This window comes from Styela clava, chromosome 11 (genome assembly GCF_964204865.1).
Source record: "Styela clava chromosome 11, kaStyClav1.hap1.2, whole genome shotgun sequence".
NCBI lineage: Eukaryota > Metazoa > Chordata > Ascidiacea > Stolidobranchia > Styelidae > Styela > Styela clava.
Window position 1 is genome coordinate 18,075,001 of NC_135260.1, and position 10,000 is coordinate 18,085,000.

Below are 10,000 nucleotides of genomic sequence, written 5' to 3' on the forward strand. Positions count from 1 at the left end.
TCGCCGTTACTCAGGGAATCCCTGTTGGTTTCTTTTCCTCCGCTTAATAATATGCTTAAATTCAGCGGGTGCTCTCGCCTGAACTCAGGTCGTATGTGTCAAGCGGGCCGCTTCTTACACGGCCCGCTGGCATCGCAAGTCGTCGCCGCCGGCGCCGACCGAGCGCGTACCGTCGCCGCCTTGGCCCACGGTCGGTCTTGATCTCGTGACCGGACCGACCGACCTGTACCCGCCCCTCGAACGTAGTTGAACACGTCAAGGGGCCGGCGGTGTACGGGACACGCGGTCGCGCCGAGAAAGCTCGGCGACCGCTTCAACTTGGGGCGACGCCCGGCCGTCTTCGCAGAGGCCAGGCGACGGCCCTCGGGTGAGGACGAACGCGACCCTGAGGCAGACGCGGTCCCGGGATTGACCCGAGACCGCAATTCGCGTTCAGAAGGTCGACGTTCAATGTGTTCTGCAATTCACATTACTTCTCGCACTTGGCTGCGTCCTTCATCGACTCGCGAGCCGAGTGATCCACCGTTAAGAGTCGTCCTCGACGTTTCGCCCGGCGCCGAAGCGCGCGGACGTCACATTGTGGGATCGACCACAAAACCACCACCGACAACAACTGCACAAAAACACCAACAAACGGCGCCGAGCGACCGCCGGGCTGGGCCGGCGGCACATCGAGCGCGGTGCCCAGAAGCCACCATCGCACTCGGCTGCCTTGCTATGCCAACGTGTTACGCGTGTCGCACGGGGCGGAACCCCGATTGACGGCCGCCCTCTCGGCGGCACCCAAAGACAATTAAGTGCGCGGTCGGCCGGGGCCTACCACCACTTTCGGTAATGATCCTTCCGCAGGTTCACCTACGGAAACCTTGTTACGACTTTTACTTCCTCTAAATGATCAAGTTTGATCGTGTTCTCGACACGCCGACGCGGCCGTTGCCAGCCGATCCAAGGATCTCACTAAACCATTCAATCGGTAGTAGCGACGGGCGGTGTGTACAAAGGGCAGGGACGTAATCAACGCAAGTTGATGACTTGCGCTTACTGGGAATTCCTCGTTCAAGGGAAACAATTGCAAGTCCCTATCCCAATCACGAATGAGGTTCAACGGGTTACCCGGACCTTTCGGCCTAGGTTAGACACTCGCTGCTTCACTCAGTGTAGCGCGCGTGCGGCCCCGGACATCTAAGGGCATCACAGACCTGTTATTGCTCAATCTCGTGTGGCTAAACGCCACTAGTCCCTCTAAGAAGTTAGACGCCGACCGAGAAGGTCGCGTAACTATTTAGCATGCCAGAGTCTCGTTCGTTATCGGAATTAACCAGACAAATCGCTCCACCAACTAAGAACGGCCATGCACCACCACCCACAGAATCAAGAAAGAGCTCTCAATCTGTCAATCCTACCTGTGTCCGGGCCGGGTGAGTTTCCCCGTGTTGAGTCAAATTAAGCCGCAGGCTCCACTCCTGGTGGTGCCCTTCCGTCAATTCCTTTAAGTTTCAGCTTTGCAACCATACTTCCCCCGGAATCCAAAGACTTTGGTTTCCCGGAAGCTGCCGGAAAGGTCGTCATGGTAACGCCTCCCGATCGCTAGTTGGCATCGTTTATAGTCAGAACTAGGACGGTATCTGATCGTCTTCGAACCTCTGACTTTCGCTCTTGATTAAAGAAAACATTCTTGGCGAATGCTTTCGCAGTAGTTCGTCTTCCGCCGATCCAAGAATTTCACCTCTAACGGCAGAGTACGGACGCCCCCGTCTGTCCCTCTTAATCATTACCTCGTGCTCCGAAAACCAACAAAATAGAACCGAGGTCCTATTCCATGATTCCATGCAACACTATGCAGGCGAACAGCCTGCTTTGAACACTCTAATTTTTTCAAAGTAAACTTATCGGCCACCGCCGACACTCAGTCAAGAGCACCGACGGAGAACCGAAGGTGAGGCGAACGCAACCAGTGACACGCCTTGCGACGGACCGGCGGCGCTCGCCCAAAATCCAACTACGAGCTTTTCAACCGCAACAACTTTAGCATACACTGTTGGAGCTGGAATTACCGCGGCTGCTGGCACCAGACTTGCCCTCCAATGGATACTCGTTAAAGTTTTAGGATGTACTCATTCCAATTACAGGGCCTCGTTAGAGTCCTGTATTGTTATTTTTCGTCACTACCTCCCCGTGTCGGGAATGGGTAATTTGCGCGCCTGCTGCCTTCCTTGGATGTGGTAGCCGTTTCTCAGGCTCCCTCTCCGGAATCGAACCCTGATTCCCCGTTACCCGTTATCACAAAGGTAGGCACGTAGCGTACCTTCGACAGTTGATAGGGCAGACACTTGAATGATACGTCGTCGGTGCAGAGACCGTACGATCCGCGTGGTTATCCAGAGTCATCAAACGTCACAGGACGAACCCGGTCGGGTTTGATCTGATAAAAGCGCGCCTCCCGAAGTCGGCGCTTAATGCATGTATTAGCTCTAGAATTACCACAGTTATCCACTTCGTTTACGAGACCAAATAAACCAAGACTGATTTAATGAGCCATTCGCAGTTTCGCTTTACGAGAACTCGTACTTGCACCTGCATGGCTTAATCTTTGAGACAAGCATATCACTACTGGCAGGATCAACCAGATAGCTGCGACAGCTGCGCTCGGCCCTTGCTGGGCCGCCCGGCGCGTGCTCGTCGCATTCGTTTAAGACCGAGGCGATCGCCTGCGGCCGTACTCAGCTTCGACAGTCGCTGGCCGCGACGTCCACGCTCTCGCCGGCAGTGCCAGGCGGAGCGATTTGCGTTTTTTCTTTGCTCGCCCTCTCTCGGGCTCGATCCATTCAGTTTCGCACAAACAAGAGCTCTGCCGGCCGCCTGCAGCGGTGCCTAAAACCCGGGCATAACAATGCGACCGTTCTGCTAGGCCGACAAGCGCTCAAGCCAGACGCTCGATCGAACGCCCCCTACATATTAGTCGAGACAACGGCTCGCTCATTAGCATCGCGTTTGTACTTTAACTTTTTTCGGCTCGGCTTCTTTCGACGCCGATGCCGGCGACGCAGCACTCTCTCGCCCGCCAGCCATCGAGAAAAGGGTGCGCTCCGACCGGCCCCGCACCGCTCTTTCTTGGCTCATTCGAGTTTACTGTCTTTCGCTCTGACATGCCTTACCTAGGGTTAGGTTATTATGCTTGCACGTTTGTACTTTAACTTTTTTCGGCTCGGCTTCTTTCGACGCCAATGCCGGCGACGCAGCACTCTCTCGCCCGCCAGCCACCAAGAAAAGGGTGCGCTCCGACCGGCCCCGCACCGCTCTTTCTTGGCTTATTCGAGTTTACTGTCTTTCGCTCTGACATGCCTTACCTAGGGTTAGGCTAGTATGCTTGCACGTTTGTACTTTAACTTTTTTCGGCTCGGCTTCTTTCGACGCCGATGCCGGCGACGCAGTACTCTCTCGCCCGCCAGCCACCGAGAGATGTGTGCGCTCCGACCGGCCCCGCACGCCGCTCTTTCTTGGCTCATTCGAGTTTACTGTCTTTCGCTCTAACATGCCTTACCTAGGGTTAGGTTAGTATGCTTGCACGTTTGTACTTTAACTTTTTTCGGCTCTGCTTCTTTCGACGCCGATGCCGGCGACGCAGCACTCTCTCGCCCGCCAGCCACCGAGAGATGTGTGCGCTCCGACCGGCCCCGCACGCCGCTCTTTCTTGGCTCATTCGAGTTTACTGTCTTTCGCTCTAACATGCCTTACGTAGGGTTAGGTTAGTATGCTTGCACGTTTGTACTTTAACTTTTTTCGGCTCTGCTTCTTTCGATGCCGATGCCGGCGACGCAGCACTCTCTCGCCCGCCAGCCACCGAGAGATGTGTGCGCTCCGACCGGCCCCGCACGCCGCTCTTTCTTGGCTCATTCGAGTTTACTGTCTTTCGCTCTAACATGCCTTACCTAGGGTTAGGTTAGTATGCTTGCACGTTTGTACTTTAACTTTTTTCGGCTCTGCTTCTTTCGACGCCGATGCCGGCGACGCAGCACTCTCTCGCCCGCCAGCCACCGAGAGATGTGTGCGCTCCGACCGGCCCCGCACGCCGCTCTTTCTTGGCTCATTCGAGTTTACTGTCTTTCGCTCTAACATGCCTTACCTAGGGTTAGGTTAGTATGCTTGCACGTTTGTACTTTAACTTTTTTCGGCTCGGCTTCTTTCGACGCCGATGCCGGCGACGCAGCACTCTCTCGCCCGCCAGCCACCGAGAGATGTGTGCGCTCCGACCGGCCCCGCACGCCGCTCTTTCTTGGCTCATTAGAGTTTACTGTCTTTCGCTCTAACATGCCTTACCTAGGGTTAGGTTAGTATGCTTGCACGTTTGTACTTTAACTTTTTTCGGCTCTGCTTCTTTCGACGCCGATGCCGGCGACGCAGCACTCTCTCGCCCGCCAGCCACCGAGAGATGTGTGCGCTCCGACCGGCCCCGCACGCCGCTCTTTCTTGGCTCATTCGAGTTTACTGTCTTTCGCTCTAACATGCCTTACCTAGGGTTAGGTTAGTATGCTTGCACGTTTGTACTTTAACTTTTTTCGGCTCTGCTTCTTTCGACGCCGATGCCGGCGACGCAGCACTCTCTCGCCCGCCAGCCACCGAGAGATGTGTGCGCTCCGACCGGGCCCGCACCGCACGCCGCTCTTTCTTGGCTCATTCGAGTTTACTGTCTTTCGCTCTAACATGCTTCACCTAGGGTTAGGTTAGTATGCTTGCACGTTTGTACTTTAACTTTTTTCGGCTCGGCTTCTTTCGACGCCGATGCCGGCGACGCAGCACTCTCCCGCCCGCCAGCCACCGAGAAAAGTGTGCGCTCCGACCGGCCCCGCACCGCTCTTTCTTGGCTCATTCGAGTTTACTGTCTTTCGCTCTGACATGCCTTACCTAGGGTTAGGTTAGTATGCTTGCACGTTTGTACTTTAACTTTTTTCGGCTCGGCTTCTTTCGACGCCGATGCCGGCGACGCAGCACTCTCTCGCCCACCAGCCACCGAGAAAAGGGTGCGCTCCGACCGGCCCCGCACCGCTCTTTCTTGGCTCATTCGAGTTTACTGTCTTTCGCTCTGACATGCCTTACCTAGGGTTAGGTTAGTATGCTTGCACGTTTGTACTTTAACTTTTTTCGGCTCGGCTTCTTTCGACGCCGATGCCGGCGACGCAGCACTCTCTCGCCCGCCAGCCACCGAGAAAAGGGTGCGCTCCGACCGGCCCCGCACCGCTCTTTCTTGGCTCATTCGAGTTTACTGTCTTTCGCTCTGACATGCCTTACCTAGGGTTAGGTTAGTATGCTTGCACGTTTGTACTTCAACTTTTTTCGGCTCTGCTTCTTTCGACGCCGATGCCGGCGACGCAGCACTCTCTCGCCCGCCAGCCACCGGGAGATGTGTACGCTCCGACTGGCCCCGCACGCCGCTCTTTCTTGGCTCATTCGAGTTTACTGTCTTTCGCTCTAACATGCCTTACCTAGGGTTAGGTTAGTATGCTTGCACGTTTGTACTTTAACTTTTTTCGGCTCTGCTTCTTTCGACGCCGATGCCGGCGACGCAGCACTCTCTCGCCCCCCAGCCACCGAGAGATGTGTGCGCTCCGACCGGGCCTGCACCGCACGCCGCTCTTTCTTGGCTCATTCGAGTTTACTGTCTTTCGCTCTAACATGCCTCACCTAGGGTTAGGTTAGTATGCTTGCACGTTTGTACTTTAACTTTTTTCGGCTCGGCTTCTTTCGACGCCGATGCCGGCGACGCAGCACTCTCCCGCCCGCCAGCCACCGAGAAAAGTGTGCGCTCCGACCGGCCCCGCACCGCTCTTTCTTGGCTCATTCGAGTTTAGTGTCTTTCGCTCTAACATGCCTTACCTAGGGTTAGGTTAGTATGCTTGCACGTTTGTACTTTAACTTTTTTCGGCTCTGCTTCTTTCGACGCCGATGCCGGCGACGCAGCACTCTCTCGCCCGCCAGCCACCGAGAGATGTGTGCGCTCCGACCGGCCCCGCACGCCGCTCTTTCTTGGCTCATTCGAGTTTACTGTTTTTCGCTCTAACATGCCTTACCTAGGGTTAGGTTAGTATGCTTGCACGTTTGTACTTTAACTTTTTTCGGCTCTGCTTCTTTCGACGCCGATGCCGGCGACGCAGCACTCTCTCGCCCGCCAGCCACCGAGAGATGTGTGCGCTCCGACCGGCCCCGCACGCCGCTCTTTCTTGGCTCATTCGAGTTTACTGTCTTTCGCTCTAACATGCCTTACGTAGGGTTAGGTTAGTATGCTTGCACGTTTGTACTTTAACTTTTTTCGGCTCTGCTTCTTTCGACGCCGATGCCAGCGACGCAGCACTCTCTCGCCCGCCAGCCACCGAGAGATGTGTGCGCTCCGACCGGCCCCGCACGCCGCTCTTTCTTGGCTCATTCGAGTTTACTGTCTTTCGCTCTAACATGCCTTACCTAGGGTTAGGTTAGTATGCTTGCACGTTTGTACTTTAACTTTTTTCGGCTCGGCTTCTTTCGACGCCGATGCCGGCGACGCAGCACTCTCTCGCCCGCCAGCCACCGAGAGATGTGTGCGCTCCGACCGGCCCCGCACGCCGCTCTTTCTTGGCTCATTAGAGTTTACTGTCTTTCGCTCTAACATGCCTTACCTAGGGTTAGGTTAGTATGCTTGCACGTTTGTACTTTAACTTTTTTCGGCTCTGCTTCTTTCGACGCCGATGCCGGCGACGCAGCACTCTCTCGCCCGCCAGCCACCGAGAGATGTGTGCGCTCCGACCGGCCCCGCACGCCGCTCTTTCTTGGCTCATTCGAGTTTACTGTCTTTCGCTCTAACATGCCTTACCTAGGGTTAGGTTAGTATGCTTGCACGTTTGTACTTTAACTTTTTTCGGCTCTGCTTCTTTCGACGCCGATGCCGGCGACGCAGCACTCTCTCGCCCGCCAGCCACCGAGAGATGTGTGCGCTCCGACCGGGCCCGCACCGCACGCCGCTCTTTCTTGGCTCATTCGAGTTTACTGTCTTTCGCTCTAACATGCTTCACCTAGGGTTAGGTTAGTATGCTTGCACGTTTGTACTTTAACTTTTTTCGGCTCGGCTTCTTTCGACGCCGATGCCGGCGACGCAGCACTCTCCCGCCCGCCAGCCACCGAGAAAAGTGTGCGCTCCGACCGGCCCCGCACCGCTCTTTCTTGGCTCATTCGAGTTTACTGTCTTTCGCTCTGACATGCCTTACCTAGGGTTAGGTTAGTATGCTTGCACGTTTGTACTTTAACTTTTTTCGGCTCGGCTTCTTTCGACGCCGATGCCGGCGACGCAGCACTCTCTCGCCCGCCAGCCACCGAGAAAAGGGTGCGCTCCGACCGGCCCCGCACCGCTCTTTCTTGGCTCATTCGAGTTTACTGTCTTTCGCTCTGACATGCCTTACCTAGGGTTAGGTTAGTATGCTTGCACGTTTGTACTTTAACTTTTTTCGGCTCGGCTTCTTTCGACGCCGATGCCGGCGACGCAGCACTCTCTCGCCCGCCAGCCACCGAGAAAAGGGTGCGCTCCGACCGGCCCCGCACCGCTCTTTCTTGGCTCATTCGAGTTTACTGTCTTTCGCTCTGACATGCCTTACCTAGGGTTAGGTTAGTATGCTTGCACGTTTGTACTTCAACTTTTTTCGGCTCTGCTTCTTTCGACGCCGATGCCGGCGACGCAGCACTCTCTCGCCCGCCAGCCACCGGGAGATGTGTGCGCTCCGACCGGCCCCGCACGCCGCCCTTTCTTGGCTCATTCGAGTTTACTGTTTTTCGCTCTAACATGCCTTACCTAGGGTTAGGTTAGTATGCTTGCACGTTTGTACTTTAACTTTTTTCGGCTCTGCTTCTTTCGACGCCGATGCCGGCGACGCAGCACTCTCTCGCCCCCCAGCCACCGAGAGATGTGTGCGCTCCGACCGGGCCTGCACCGCACGCCGCTCTTTCTTGGCTCATTCGAGTTTACTGTCTTTCGCTCTAACATGCCTCATCTAGGGTTAGGTTAGTATGCTTGCACGTTTGTACTTTAACTTTTTTCGGCTCGGCTTCTTTCGACGCCGATGCCGGCGACGCAGCACTCTCCCGCCCGCCAGCCACCGAGAAAAGTGTGCGCTCCGACCGGCCCCGCACCGCTCTTTCTTGGCTCATTCGAGTTTACTGTCTTTCGCTCTGACATGCCTTACCTAGGGTTAGGTTAGTATGCTTGCACGTTTGTACTTTACCTTTTTTCGGCTCGGCTTCTTTCGACGCCGATGCCGGCGACGCAGCACTCTCTCGCCCCCCAGCCACCGAGAGATGTGTGCGCTCCGACCGGGCCTGCACCGCACGCCGCTCTTTCTTGGCTCATTCGAGTTTACTGTCTTTCGCTCTAACATGCCTCACCTAGGGTTAGGTTAGTATGCTTGCACGTTTGTACTTTAACTTTTTTCGGCTCGGCTTCTTTCGACGCCGATGCCGGCGACGCAGCACTCTCCCGCCCGCCAGCCACCGAGAAAAGTGTGCGCTCCGACCGGCCCCGCACCGCTCTTTCTTGGCTCATTCGAGTTTAGTGTCTTTCGCTCTAACATGCCTTACCTAGGGTTAGGTTAGTATGCTTGCACGTTTGTACTTTAACTTTTTTCGGCTCTGCTTCTTTCGACGCCGATGCCGGCGACGCAGCACTCTCTCGCCCGCCAGCCACCGAGAGATGTGTGCGCTCCGACCGGCCCCGCACGCCGCTCTTTCTTGGCTCATTCGAGTTTACTGTTTTTCGCTCTAACATGCCTTACCTAGGGTTAGGTTAGTATGCTTGCACGTTTGTACTTTAACTTTTTTCGGCTCGGCTTCTTTCGACGCCGATGCCGGCGACGCAGCACTCTCTCGCCCGCCAGCCACCGAGAGATGTGTGCGCTCCGACCGGCCCCGCACGCCGCTCTTTCTTGGCTCATTCGAGTTTACTGTCTTTCGCTCTAACATGCCTTACCTAGGGTTAGGTTAGTATGCTTGCACGTTTGTACTTTAACTTTTTTCGGCTCGGCTTCTTTCGACGCCGATGCCGGCGACGCAGCACTCTCTCGCCCGCCAGCCACCGAGAGATGTGTGCGCTCCGACCGGCCCCGCACGCCGCTCTTTCTTGGCTCATTCGAGTTTACTGTCTTTCGCTCTAACATGCCTTACCTAGGGTTAGGTTGGTATGCTTGCACGTTTGTACTTTAACATTTTTCGGCTCGGCTTCTTTCGACGCCGATGCCGGCGACGCAGCACTCTCTCGCCCGCCAGCCACCGAGAGATGTGTGCGCTCCGACCGGCCCCGCACGCCGCTCTTTCTTGGCTCATTCGAGTTTACTGTCTTTCGCTCTAACATGCCTTACCTAGGGTTAGGTTAGTATGCTTGCACGTTTGTACTTTAACTTTTTACGGCTCGGCTTCTTTCGACGCCGATGCCGGCGACGCAGCACTCTCTCGCCCGCCAGCCACCGAGAGATGTGTGCGCTCCGACCGGCCCCGCACGCCGCTCTTTCTTGGCTCATTCGAGTTTACTGTCTTTCGCTCTGACATGCCTTACCTAGGGTTAGGTTAGTATGCTTGCACGTTTGTACTTTAACTTTTTTCGGCTCTGCTTCTTTCGACGCCGATGCCGGCGACGCAGCACTCTCTCGCCCGCCAGCCACCAAGAGATGTGTGCGCTCCGACCGGCCCCGCACGCCGCTCTTTCTTGGCTCATTCGAGTTTACTGTTTTTCGCTCTAACATGCCTTACCTAGGGTTAGGTTAGTATACTTGCACGTTTGTACTTTAACTTTTTTCGGCTCGGCTTCTTTCGACGCCGATGCCGGCGACGCAGCACTCTCTCGCCCGCCAGCCACCGAGAGATGTGTGCGCTCCGACCGGCCCCGCACGCCGCTCTTTCTTGGCTCATTCGAGTTTACTGTCTTTCGCTCTAACATGCCTTACCTAGGGTTAGGTTAGTATGCTTGCACGTTTGTACTTTAACTTTTTTCGGC

General features: G+C 55.7%; 2 non-coding genes and 1 pseudogene across 2 annotated transcripts; all 3 read right to left on the reverse strand.

Moving 5' to 3' along the window:
- Positions 1-92, reverse strand: part of LOC144430306 (large subunit ribosomal RNA) — a 3,692-nt pseudogene extending 3,600 nt beyond the window's left edge.
- A 288-nt stretch (positions 93-380) lies between these two features.
- LOC144430215 (5.8S ribosomal RNA) lies at positions 381-534 on the reverse strand. The gene has a single exon (XR_013479371.1). It is a non-coding gene; the product is annotated as a 5.8S ribosomal RNA (ribosomal RNA).
- Positions 535-832: 298 nt separating this feature from the next.
- On the reverse strand, positions 833-2,630 carry LOC144430274 (small subunit ribosomal RNA). The gene has a single exon (XR_013479429.1). It is a non-coding gene; the product is annotated as a small subunit ribosomal RNA (ribosomal RNA).
- Between the last annotated feature and the right edge of the window lie 7,370 nt (positions 2,631-10,000).